The sequence below is a fragment of the Adiantum capillus-veneris genome, chromosome 24 (genome assembly GCF_014529385.1).
Source record: "Adiantum capillus-veneris isolate H3 chromosome 24, ASM1452938v2, whole genome shotgun sequence".
Taxonomy (NCBI): Eukaryota; Viridiplantae; Streptophyta; class Polypodiopsida; order Polypodiales; family Pteridaceae; genus Adiantum; species Adiantum capillus-veneris.
Genome location: NC_140954.1, coordinates 87,136,233 through 87,148,445, shown reverse-complemented (window position 1 = coordinate 87,148,445; position 12,213 = coordinate 87,136,233).

Genomic DNA, 12,213 nt, shown 5'->3' with positions numbered 1-12,213 from the left:
TATCCTCAAGAGTATCAGGTCACTCCTAGTCTCCTCACCAATCAGGTCAAAAGTTGTGGTTAATGAAAGACAACACCAAGGACAAGAAGAGTGAAGTCAAACGGGAAGCCTCAAAGGCATAACAACACTGCAACAATTTTGGTGAGAAGGGACATTATTGGAGAAAGTTTCCAAAGCGAGTTGGATATGCTTGGACTTCTTTGGTGGTAGTTTTATAGTCACCATCCTTTATTCATTTGCAGATGCTCCCCTCAAAGGACTCTCTAGGCCCCAGGGACATGGAGTTGACTCTTACAATTCGAGATGATCATGATTGGATTCTGGATAGTGGTGCCTCACGGAACATGACACCTTCAAAGGATTTTTTGACCAACGTGCAACGACATCTTTATTGGCTACAAATCTGAAATTTCTATTCACATCGAGGGATATATGGATTTGATTCCTAATGGTTGAGGGGGTATGCATACCTCCAAGGTACTTTATGGTCCGAAGCTAGGATTTCATCTCATGTCTGTGCACAAAGTGTCCAACCCTGGCATGGAGGTGATTTTTACAGAGGTTGCGGTGTGAAAAAACTTCCATGACAGCACACACATATGTTGTACACCATCGTTGTTAAGTACATTCTCAACAAAATTAAAAATTAATTGCATACCTCATAAAGTGCTCATGACAACTTGCATTGCCGTCTTAACTAATTGAATTGATTTCAATAAAGAAGAAAACCAATAAATTCTACTTTAGGAGCAACAAGCCTTGCCTTGTCGGTCCCAATCCTCATAATGTGAGTAAGTTTCTCGGTTCTTGGGTCATAGATGGTTTCCAAGACAGAGATGTGTGAATAATCTGCAATTCATCTTCACTACTTTGGCTCAAAGCCGGTGCAAAATTCCTACACCCAAGTTTTAAGGTAAATTTATATACCCTATTGCTTGCATGCCTTGCATTCTACTGCATGTGGACTTGCTTGAATACATTGTCAGGCATTTGTCCTTGTGAGATCAACTTTGCATGGGAGTGGCACCCTTGAGCACCCAAATTTTAAAAAAATTAAACTATTCATCACCATGGTGTGTAGAAGGAAACCAAAACATCGTCAAGCTTGCCTTATGAAAGGCGGCGGCTAGGGGCCCCAATCAATGGTGCTGCTCAAACAAAAAATCCTTCCTAGTCCATGGTGATTCCATCAAGGACACTCTAATGCGGTTTTGTACAGGTTGAATACAAGACCTTTGTGTGTGCTAGCTTTTGTTCTCACAGTTGCCACGGCCACCTCGATCGTGCAAGAGTACTTTTCCACAAGCACGGAGAGAGAGAGAGAGAGAGAGAGAGAGAGAGAGAGAGAGAAAACATGCGGCCTACTTCCATGCCATGTCAGCTTGAACACACAAGAGAGAGAGAGAGAGAATCCATGCAACATGCTTTCCTTGTTGCTTCTCCCCTCCTCAATGGGTGCCTTGATCCACCTTGCTTTGATAACAATCTAAGATGAACCACCCAACCATGCCCTCTATAGGCCCTTGGCAATGCTGTTTATAGGACCCCCTTTATCGCATGACTGTCCTGGCCCGGTCTTACCTTTGGCCTGACACCTATCTTCACTTCGAGATGCATAGGCAATAGGCAACTTTTGCTTCTTTTGGACAAGCACTTCATGCATTTGGTTCTTCCAAAGCTGAAAATTAGTGCCATCGAACTTCTTTGTGACAAAACTACCAAAAGATTCTGGGAAACTTTCAATAGTCTCCTTTGTATTTGGGACTATGTCAACCAAAATACGAGACAAAATGACCAAGTATGTCACTCACAAAGTATAAAAGAGGGAAATGCCTCTCAAAAGCACACTGTATAGAGACCAACTGAGGCGCATAAATTGTCAAACTGACCATAGACCGCCAACTCAACATCAAAAGCACCTATACCACTCTATACATGTCCTATGGCGAGGCCTTGTAAGGGATGCTCCAGCTACTTGTATCATCAAAGGTATCTCCACATTTAAGAATACCCCAGCTCAATGAAAACCTCATGCTATCCACCCTCAACAACATAGGTTATGTAGCAAAACGTATAGCCAAGTCTCAGAAATGGCTTTCATTCGGACGAAGTCTCGGAAATGGCCGGGACTGCCGTACTAGCCAAAAGATGGCTCCATAAAAGCGTACAATGGTAGTATCCACAAAGATGTACAAGTTTGTCATGACACTCAAACACGCGCCAAAAGCATGTGCATGCAAAGAAATATCCCTACGGAGAGTCAAACCGCTCTCAAAAGAGCTCAAACACTGTCAAAAGTGCCAACATATGCATGTACGCATAAAAAACTGCTCCCACTGGAACCAAAATATTGCAAGCACTGACACCTGTAGCCTGTGAGTTGATGCCGATGTTGTAGCTGAAGCCGAAATCGAGGCCTAGAAGCACAGAGAAAGATAACCAAGCCGCTCTATGTACCTGTACCTGTACTTGTATCTGTAGTCAAAGAACATAATGCCATCAAACTCTCACTCTATGTGTGTGTATGAGGCCACTCCAAATCCCGAATGATCCGTGGGCTCTTGTAGATGGAAGAGAATGCAACAATGGTACCTGTAACTGGCTATGGAAGCTCTGCAGCACAAACTACCAAAAGAGGGCTGAAAATTTCAGCTCCTGAACCGTAGCTCGAATGAGGTTTTTGATGGCTCAAATGGCTCCGAAAGGGGGGTAAAACCATAGAGCACCTGATGGAAACGCTTTCAGAAAGCTGAATTCACCGATGCCAAAATCTAAATCCTTTTTTCACTCTTGAAAGTGCACACGCGTGGAAACGATTTTGGAATAAAATCGCTTTGAAAGCAGATGAAGGGGAAGAGCCGGGAGCGGAGTGGAAGAGGAATATGTACACACACACTCACACACCACCACAGCCACACACACACACAGGTTGGAGGGGGAGAGCCAACACGTACTGTGTGTTCCCTTTCTTTCTTCTCTATCTTATGCACTAAGGCACAATATTCATTGTACTACATGGCCATTAAACCTAGCACTACTTGCATGCAAAAAAACATACATCATTTGATATACTTACAACCGCAAATAGCTCATAGATGTGTTAGCATGTTCGCTCAGTTCCGCAAGGAATGCTTAGCGTTGAAGTGTAGCTCTTGCCGAGCCTAGCGTGATGGTGTAGTTGGATTTCCAATGTGATGAGAACAAGCGGGGAGTAGTGCTAGGATGAATCTCACGCTCTCTCTCTTACTCTCTCACATACAGTCAACGATAGCTTAAAACTTGATTATGATAAAAGTCTTCACAAAATGACCTAGGCGCACCTTATATACTAAGGCTACCTTAGGTTAAGCCCAAAATGGGGTTTAAGGGATCAAATGGCTTGGTATTTACACTTTGGAAGTGCCATTGCGCCTCGACTTCTAGAACTGTACTAACTACTCATTACAGTTGATGTTTATAGCCATAATCCATAGCATTTTATAACTCGCAAAGAATAAGAATTAGGTACAAAATTGAGTTATGTCATGTTGTTCACCCAGAGGTCAACACTCCCCCCCTTCGAATTCATGTTGTCCCTGACATGACTTGGTTGTCGATGTCAGTGCGGTCTTTGTTTTTGTTTTGCTAATTTAAAGAAAGTATAGGCTATAGCCTTTGCATGAGCTCATCTTGTTCGTCCAATCCGATGTACATAGTCTTGATTCAGGAAAATCATAATTGATGACTAACATATTCCAATTTTGTGTCTTTCTCATTTTCGGAAACAACTTCTACAATCTTTAGGATTGAATGATTGGCTTTTAGATCTTGTGAACCAGCTTTGTAAGGATTCTGTAGAAAAAAATTTGGCTAAACATTCAACTTCTTTAGGCCAAGTTGCACTCCAATACAAGGTTTGTCCGTCAAGCTGAATTTGAGAGATAATTTTTTTGATTTGAGGTTCAAAACCCATGTCTGTGGCATTTGATCCGCTTCATAGGTGGGACAAGGATCACCTCAAGTTTTCAATTGGTGCTTCTAGTAAAGCTTGGGTTGTTTGAATTATTCTCTTGCACATTTCAAGCATGTCCTTTTCTAGTTCTATATATAGATGTGTCATCCACCTCTGTTCTTGGGTTTGGATGTTTTTAAGACGTATCTCATAGGCTTTTAGGAGGGCATCTAATGGCTCATTAACCTTCTGAGAATGTGCAACCATTTCCTCATGTTGTCTTATCTTCTCTTTAGCTTGGGTAAGCTCCTTCGCTATATATTTTTGCTCTCGTTCCATACGTTCTTTTATTCTAGCCTTTCTAGCTTTCCAACTATTTTGTTTGCTCTTGGTTTTTTGACTAAGTGCATCGATCTTTGATTCACCCCTCTCTGGACTCACGTCAGTTTCCGTTTTATCTGTCTCTAGGTTCTCATATTATTTTTGAGCTTGTGCTCTCATAACTATATAAATTGGCACGATGTTTTCATCTTTCGAGCTACTAGGTAGCTGAACAATTCCTAATACATTTGCGATGATCTTTATGACTCGGTTTGGGTTTTTTGGATAGTCGGGGATCAAGTGAATGACACCACATTCAAGACACTAGGCATTTACTTGTGTGATCTCCGTCTGAGGACAATGTTTGATTTGGGTTTTTTGGATAGGCCGGGCCACTTGGGTTTTTTGGATATTCGGGGATCAAGTGAATGACACCACAATCAAAACACTAGGCATTTACTTGTGTGATCTCCGTCTGAGGACAATGTTTGACCAAGTGTTTGTCACGGCTTTTGTGACAATCTACCTTTGGTTGAGGAGCTTCTTCTTGCATTTTCTCTTGGCTGTAAATAGGCTCTGACCTAGCTAAGCCTCTATTCGTAATGAACCACAATTTCCTTTTTTCCATCCGTACCTTCTTTCTTCAAGTCAAAAGGCAGGAGGTGGAGGTTGTACCGGCCTCATCACTCCATGTGTTTCTCTCATCTTCTATCGCTTCGAAGGGAAATACCCACTTTTGTTGTTATAATACATCGTAGTTGGTACTAATGCTTGTTTATTAGATACTTCCATCGTCTGTGCGTATATCATGTCTACATGCATTCTAGCACCTGGAAGCTGAGGTTGTTGTCCTAAGATACGTTTGCAACTCCTACTAGACCTGGCGCATTCCCCGTAACATATCTAGGTGGAGTAGATGATATTGGAATAGGTTGTACATACCTGTCCCTAGCATTTCCCATGCCATTTTAACACTCTTCTCTCGTATGGTTTGTCCATTCTCTCTCAATTTTGCACCACTTAAGCTCCCTCGAATCAGAATTTATAAGAGGAGCTAATCTCTTGACCATTTTGTCCATAAACTTTATAGGTGCTGTTGGTTTTGCAATGGACTCACTCATTTGTGAATCATTGTGCTGAGAGGATGTGTCATCCTCTTGACTCTTACAATTGTTTTATTTATATTTCTCACATTTATCCACCAGATAAAGAGCTTCTTTGATCAATTCATTTAGTGTCATGCTCCTTATCATATCTAGATCTTTTTGAAGACCCGCATGTCTCATTCCTTGGATAAAGATCAACATCAATTATGCTTGCATAGGAAGTTACGCTCTTGGACATAACTTGACATATCTCTTGAGACATAATGCCGCTTTGCGTATTCATTCACCCTCTTTTTGTTGGACTCTGTGAATTTGCAAGATCGTATTGTGAGCTATGTCTTTTTGCAAGAATTCTTCGATCAATTCCTCAAATAGATCATCTAGAGTCTCAAAATCCCATCTTACTATTGAGTCAAACCATGTAGCCGCGTATGATCTTCCAGAGTCAGTCCAAATCCTACAAACTGTGTTGAAAAATCCAAAACTTCCTCTGCTCTAATTACTCTTCTGAAAGCTGCTATGTGATCTCTCAGATCTTTATCTTTGGCGTATTTCTTGCTTACCCATTTTTGGATGCGGGATGGTCTAACTCGTGAATTGTCTACAAATCTACCCATAGTCTCCCAATCCTTCTGTCGTTTCAAGCCTTCTACCATGGGCCTAGGTTCTACTTCGAAGGGATTAGTCTTCTTTTGGAGATTGGTCCTTGTGAAGGCATGTATGCCATCTCTGTGAACATTTATTTCATCTCTTGTTATTGCTCTTGAAGGGAATCCAGTTTTCTCCCTCTTTGGAATTTGTGTAGGAATTATCGTGTTTGGTGGAGGTATCTATGGTCCTTCAGTGACCAAATATACACCTATGTCTAATGAAATTCATGGATTGGTGCTTTATATAGCTTTTTATTCTCGTCCTAACTTGTCAACAACTATAGACTTCCATTGATTTTTGACTCCGTATGTATAGACATATACGAGCTTGTAATCTTTCATCTCTTCTGGGTATGGCTTTGAGCACCTATAAAGGTTGACATCATTGTCATAAATATATCTATACAATCCTTCACTCTTATGATTTGTTATCCAAACTCTTTCAACAAGCTTGGTATTTATCAATTGCAAGTTTGGAAGATCCATTATGGGCGGATGCTTCTCTATCTCTTGGACTCCAAAGCTTGTATATAAGTTGAGTTTGAATCTAAAGAGAACATGATCTTTGGGCTTAACAACTCTAGCTTGATGTAAGAAGGCTTATTCTAATGTGCTCAAGTGCTTTGGTTAGCGAAAAGTTGAAACCATGTCCAAAATCGCGACCATTTTCTCACAATTCTCTCAAATTGTCGGTTTTAGACACCCCTAACTTCCAGATGAATTTTGAGGCCGCCTCAAATGACGTTTTTTCCAACAATACAGGTTGCACCAAATCTTGTAGAGCTACTCTGAAGCTTTGTTTTGATAAAAAAGGTTTTTGAATCCGATATTGGTAGCTCAAGTTATGGCTAAAAACCGTCAATCTATGTCTGGAGACTTTATACGCGTATGATGTCTACTGACTCAGATTTTTGCCAAACTTCAACTGTAGACTCTCCTTGATGTAGTCTAACCACTCCAAGTCTCAATTGCAAGTTTTGACTTAAAATTTGGGGCTTCAGACATCATACGCGTATGATGTCTTCTGTGCCATATTGAAGTGACTTTTATCCAAGAGAGTCCTCACTCAAGCAACTCTCAGCAACTTTCAAATTTCAATTTGAACACTTTTTATGCCACTTATGGTCAATACAAGCAGAACCTTGCCCAATTTTTGTCTTTTGGCCTTTGCAAGCTCAAATGTGCTCCAAATTCGATGAAATTTTGGATAGCGACTTATTTTTCCGAAATCATTTCGGCACGCATGTGCACTTTCAAGAGTGCAATCAGGATTCTGATTTTGGCATCGACAAATTCAGATTTCCAAGAGCATTTCCATCATTTGGTTAGGGCTTTACCCCCCTTTTGGAGCTATTCAAGCCATCAGAAATCCCATTTTGAGCTACGGTTCAGCAATTGCATTTTTCAGCCCTCTTTTGGTAATTTGTGTTGCAGAGCTTCCATACCGAGTTACAGGTACCATTGTTGCAGTCTCTTCCATCTACGAGAGCCCACGGATCATTCGGAAGTGTGTAGCCTCTTTTGGAGTGGCCTCATACACACACATAGAGTGGGAGTTTGACGGCATTGTCTTCTTTGACTATAGATACAGGTACAGGTGCGTGTACGGGTATAGGTACAGGTACATAGAGCGGCTTTGTTAGCTTTCTTTGTGCTTCTCGACCTCGATCTCTGCTTTGGCTATGGCATTGGCATCAACTCACAGACTACAGGTTTCAGTGCTTGCGATACTCTAGTTCCAATGGGAGCAGTTGTTTATGCGTATATGCATATGTTAATAGTGTTTGAGCTCTTTTGAGAGCGGTTTGACTCCCCACACGGATATTTATTTGCATGCACATGCTTTTGAGCATGTTTGAGCATCCTGACAAACTTGTACGTCTTTGTGGATACTGCCATTGTATGATTTTGTGGAGCCATCTTTTGGCTAGTACGACAGTCCCGGCCATTTCTGAGACTTGGTCTGAAAGATAGTCATTTTTGAGATTTGGCTATACGTTGTCGTGCTGTGACACGTACATAGTGGGAACGCATGCTACAAGATCTATCTTGTATTTTTTTAGATACATAATTATATTTCCTATAATGTACATATGCATATTTAAGTATAATAATAAGCCTTCTATCTCATCCTATTATTTTTCTCAAGGGTAACATATCCTTACTTTACCATCAGAAAATACTATGGGAAAAGCATCAATAGCTCCGCCTCTTTAACTTGGGGCAAAAAGCATTGATTCTTTATTTCTACTATTTCATTATCATCTCACACCCTAGCTAGATCCTATATCTAGGGTAAACTCCAATATATATATATTCTATGTATTTTTTATACTTTTCTTATATTTCTTTTTAAATAGCTACTAGGAGAGAATCAAATCCTAGTGGGACACTAGGTGGCATGATTTCAAAGATACACTTATTTTAATGCATTATTGCAAGCATGATTACAAAACTTTGTCAAGGAGCAATGTCATGCTTTCGTATGGCATGAGGTGTCCTTTGGAATTAAATGAATGTCTAGGCTAAGGAGACCACATGAAGACTTTTGCTGCCATAAATGGACCCTATTTTGATGAATTGTTTACACAAGGTTCCAATCTGAATTGGAAAACGATTTTAAAATGAAAATCGTAGCTAATGAGCTGAAGTTTTTGCCCATATATTTACTTTTTTATTTGGAGCCACGGTTGAGGAGATATGATCAAAATACTGGACCCCAGTCTGCCCACATCATGCTGGGGCAGCTCATTTTCAACTTTTTCAATTCCTGTTCACACTGGCTCCTCTCTTCTTGTGTAAACCTTTGGGGGCTCCCTTCACCTATAAAAGGGGACCTCTTCTTCCTTGAAAAGGAACTCAAGCATTCAAGCCATTGATGAGAGGAATTCTTGAGAGAGTGAGTAGTAATGTCTAATTGTACTTAGCCATTAACATAAGCCCAAGCCTACACTTTCTCCTAGAGGGAGACTAGCTATTCTTGCAACAAGCTAACCTTGGAAGATCAACTCTAATCAAAGAAGGTCTTGCACTTGGTGTATCAATCAAAGTGGAATTATCCACTCTTCTTCTCTCTCCATCAATAATGGTGTCAAAGGGTTTGTCAAGTAAGATGTGTTCTACATTGATGTTTTCTTGATTTGTTGTTGTTTTCTTTTTCATCTCTAATCCAACATATATATATGTATCTAATCTCATCTCCTAAAGCAAACCTATCTCTCTCATTCTTAGTAATTCATCCTCTTTGCAGATTCTAGGTTCTCTTTTCTACAGGTACATCTCTCCCCGCAGTATCCTTATTGCCTACGAGCAAGAATAGGGCTTGGGAGGGAAACTTCTCATCTCTTCACTTCTCTCATATCTATATTTCTCACATACTATCCTAGATGAATAACCCACATGATGATCATTTCTATCGCTTTCACTCTGTACAATCTATTAGAATTAACGTATGGATTAGCCGTAAAATACACTTTCAACAACATATAGTGTTTCTCTTTGGCCCTGAAAGGCTCAATGAAATACTTCTATCAGTGGATCCCATCATACTACCTCTCATAGACTATAATTTTTCTTTTGATGTAAGCGTAGTTATCTTGCTATGAACCAAGAGGATTTGTACACACAATTAATCCCAATCACTAGACAAGATATATATATTATGGTAAGCACAAAACTACAATTCCAAAGAACAATTCGTAGTCTATTTGGTCAGTCAAGATTGAATGCCATTAACTCATCCATTAACCCTTTCATATTACCCATGATACGATATGACCATAGCCTTGATGTTTTCATCTTCGTATTGTTTTGACATTCTCTTTTGCGTTCTTTCTTTGTGTGTGTGAATGCAAGAAAGAAAGAGTGAGTCTTCTTTGATTGCACTTCTTTCCAAACCCTAGTCTTCATGGCATCTATGGTTTAACTCCTTCATATAGTTTTTGTTGAGTTCTCTCACAAACTCTCACAGCCATAAGCCCGGTGCTTTCCTGGCTTTGAGCTGCATCGCGTGTTAGAAGGTGAGATGATTCAAAGCTTTGAGCTAGTTGTTGCTCCAGAAATTAGGGAGCATGTTAGGGCAATTAAAGACGGGCATGGGAGAAATTGGGAAGAACTCAAAGTAGCTTTATAGGAGGAATATTTCATGGAGGACTCTGAGAGAGTGACCAAAAGGACATTCTTAGAATGGGTAGTCAAGCCAAATCAAGGACTATCAATAACAAAATTACTTAGGGAATTTGAGCGGCGCTATGCACAACTCACAAGGACAGAAAGGGCCACACTAGATGCAGAGAAGACAGATCTTTTGTTACAAGCTGCAGGTAAAGAGTTTCAAGAAAATTTGGAGCTTCTTCTTGAAGATAAAGATGTTGAGCAAGGACTAAAGACCGACTGGAATGAGGTTGAAGGTGTTGTCTCACTGCTTGCCAAACGACAAAGAAGAAGGGACAAGATGGTACTAAACACTACAAGTCCTTCCACCTCAACTCCTGACAAAATGGTAAAGCCTACTTTTATCGCTCCTAAGTTTGATGAGTCCATGCTAGATGAGCTTGTGAAGGGAATGCGTGACTTGAAGGTGAAGCTTGCAAAGCTTGAAGAAAAAGGCCAACCATCAGGGCCACTTCCTAGGCAAAGACAACAGCCCAAAGAAGGGTTTGTTAATAGATGTATTTGGTGTGATAGTACAGACCATGTAAGAAGGGATTGTGATGATTTTAGTGATGCTTTGTCAAAAGATGTTGTCTTTTTTAAGGATGGTAAAATCCACTTAAGAGAGACAGGTCTACCCTTGAGAACTAACTTTGGGAAGGGGGGAATGCAAACCTTAGTTGAAGATATGGCAACCAAGCATGCCACCTCTTCAGTTGAGGCAGCTACTTATGGAGTGAAAATTGAACATTTTTGTGATGAAGAGGTGAGTGAACATCATGGTCAAATTTGGCCAAATGTCATGCAATTAGCTAAAAAGGGAAAGCTTACAAAAGAGATTCTACATGAAGCAGGTGATTGCATACGTCTAGAAACAGGATGGAATGATCCAGTGGACTCATTGTCAGTGCATGCCTCCATTACAAAATGCCAACAAAATGAGGCAATTGTAGAAGAGAAGCGCAGACGTGAGAATGCTGATGAAGGACCATCAAAAATAGCTTCTAGAAGTGGGGGAAGAAGTGACTCAATGCCTTCTCAAACACCCTCAACACAAGGAGCATCTCCACCTGAAGTACTCATGGAGGAGTCTACAACAGGGAAGAAGAAAGAGCCAACGAAAGGTAAGACAAAAGGCCCAACTTATAAACTACAATCTGATATTGAGGTTGCTACAGATTTAAAGAAAGTCTTGGAGGAAAGGATCTTGAATAGCAAGATTGAGTTTACTCTGGGAGAAGTTCTTGGAATTGCAAAGCGTGAATTCCATGAGGAGATCATTGACATCATCAAGAGAAAGAGGCAAACCCTTGCTGAAGTTTCTCGTCCACAGGTTGAAGGGGAAACCTCAAAGACACAAGGGATGCAACTGCAAAATAAGGAGAATGATGGAGCTGTGGTAGGATGCTACCAATCTAGTGGGAGAGTGAAGCAAGTGTATTTCTCAAATGATGATGAAGAAGTTGAAGATATTCCTAGGAGTTACTATTCACGAAGTCATTGGGCAAGGGCTACTACAGAAACTTTGGTCAAGGTAGGTGATCTTGAAGAGCCATTTGTTGTCTTGATTGACCATGGTTCAGAAATAAACATAATGTCAAAGAGTCTCTACAACAAGTGCAAATGGCCGATGGACACAAATCATGACTGGATGGTAAAAGTGGCAAACAATTCATCCGGTGAATTGTATGCAGCATGTCCAGGTGTGAAGGTAACAATAGGTGATGTAAAGATTGACCAAAACTTCTTTGTACAGGATACATCTTCATATCATCTCATCCTTGGACAGCCCTACATTGTGGGAGTTCGAATGGAAACAAAGGTAATGGACGATGGTTCAGCATATGCTAGGATACGTAGCAAAGATGGTAAACGTGCTGTCCAATTTCTCACAGTTTGTGTAAACCATGAAAGAAATCGTGACAACCTCAGAGAACATCCTCTACCAAAGGTGAGCAAAGAGTTTCATGATCATAGAGAAATGATGGGTTTTGGCGAAGTACCATTGTAAAGCGGGATTGCAGTGGTACAGAAAGAAAAAGGGTCTCGCCTG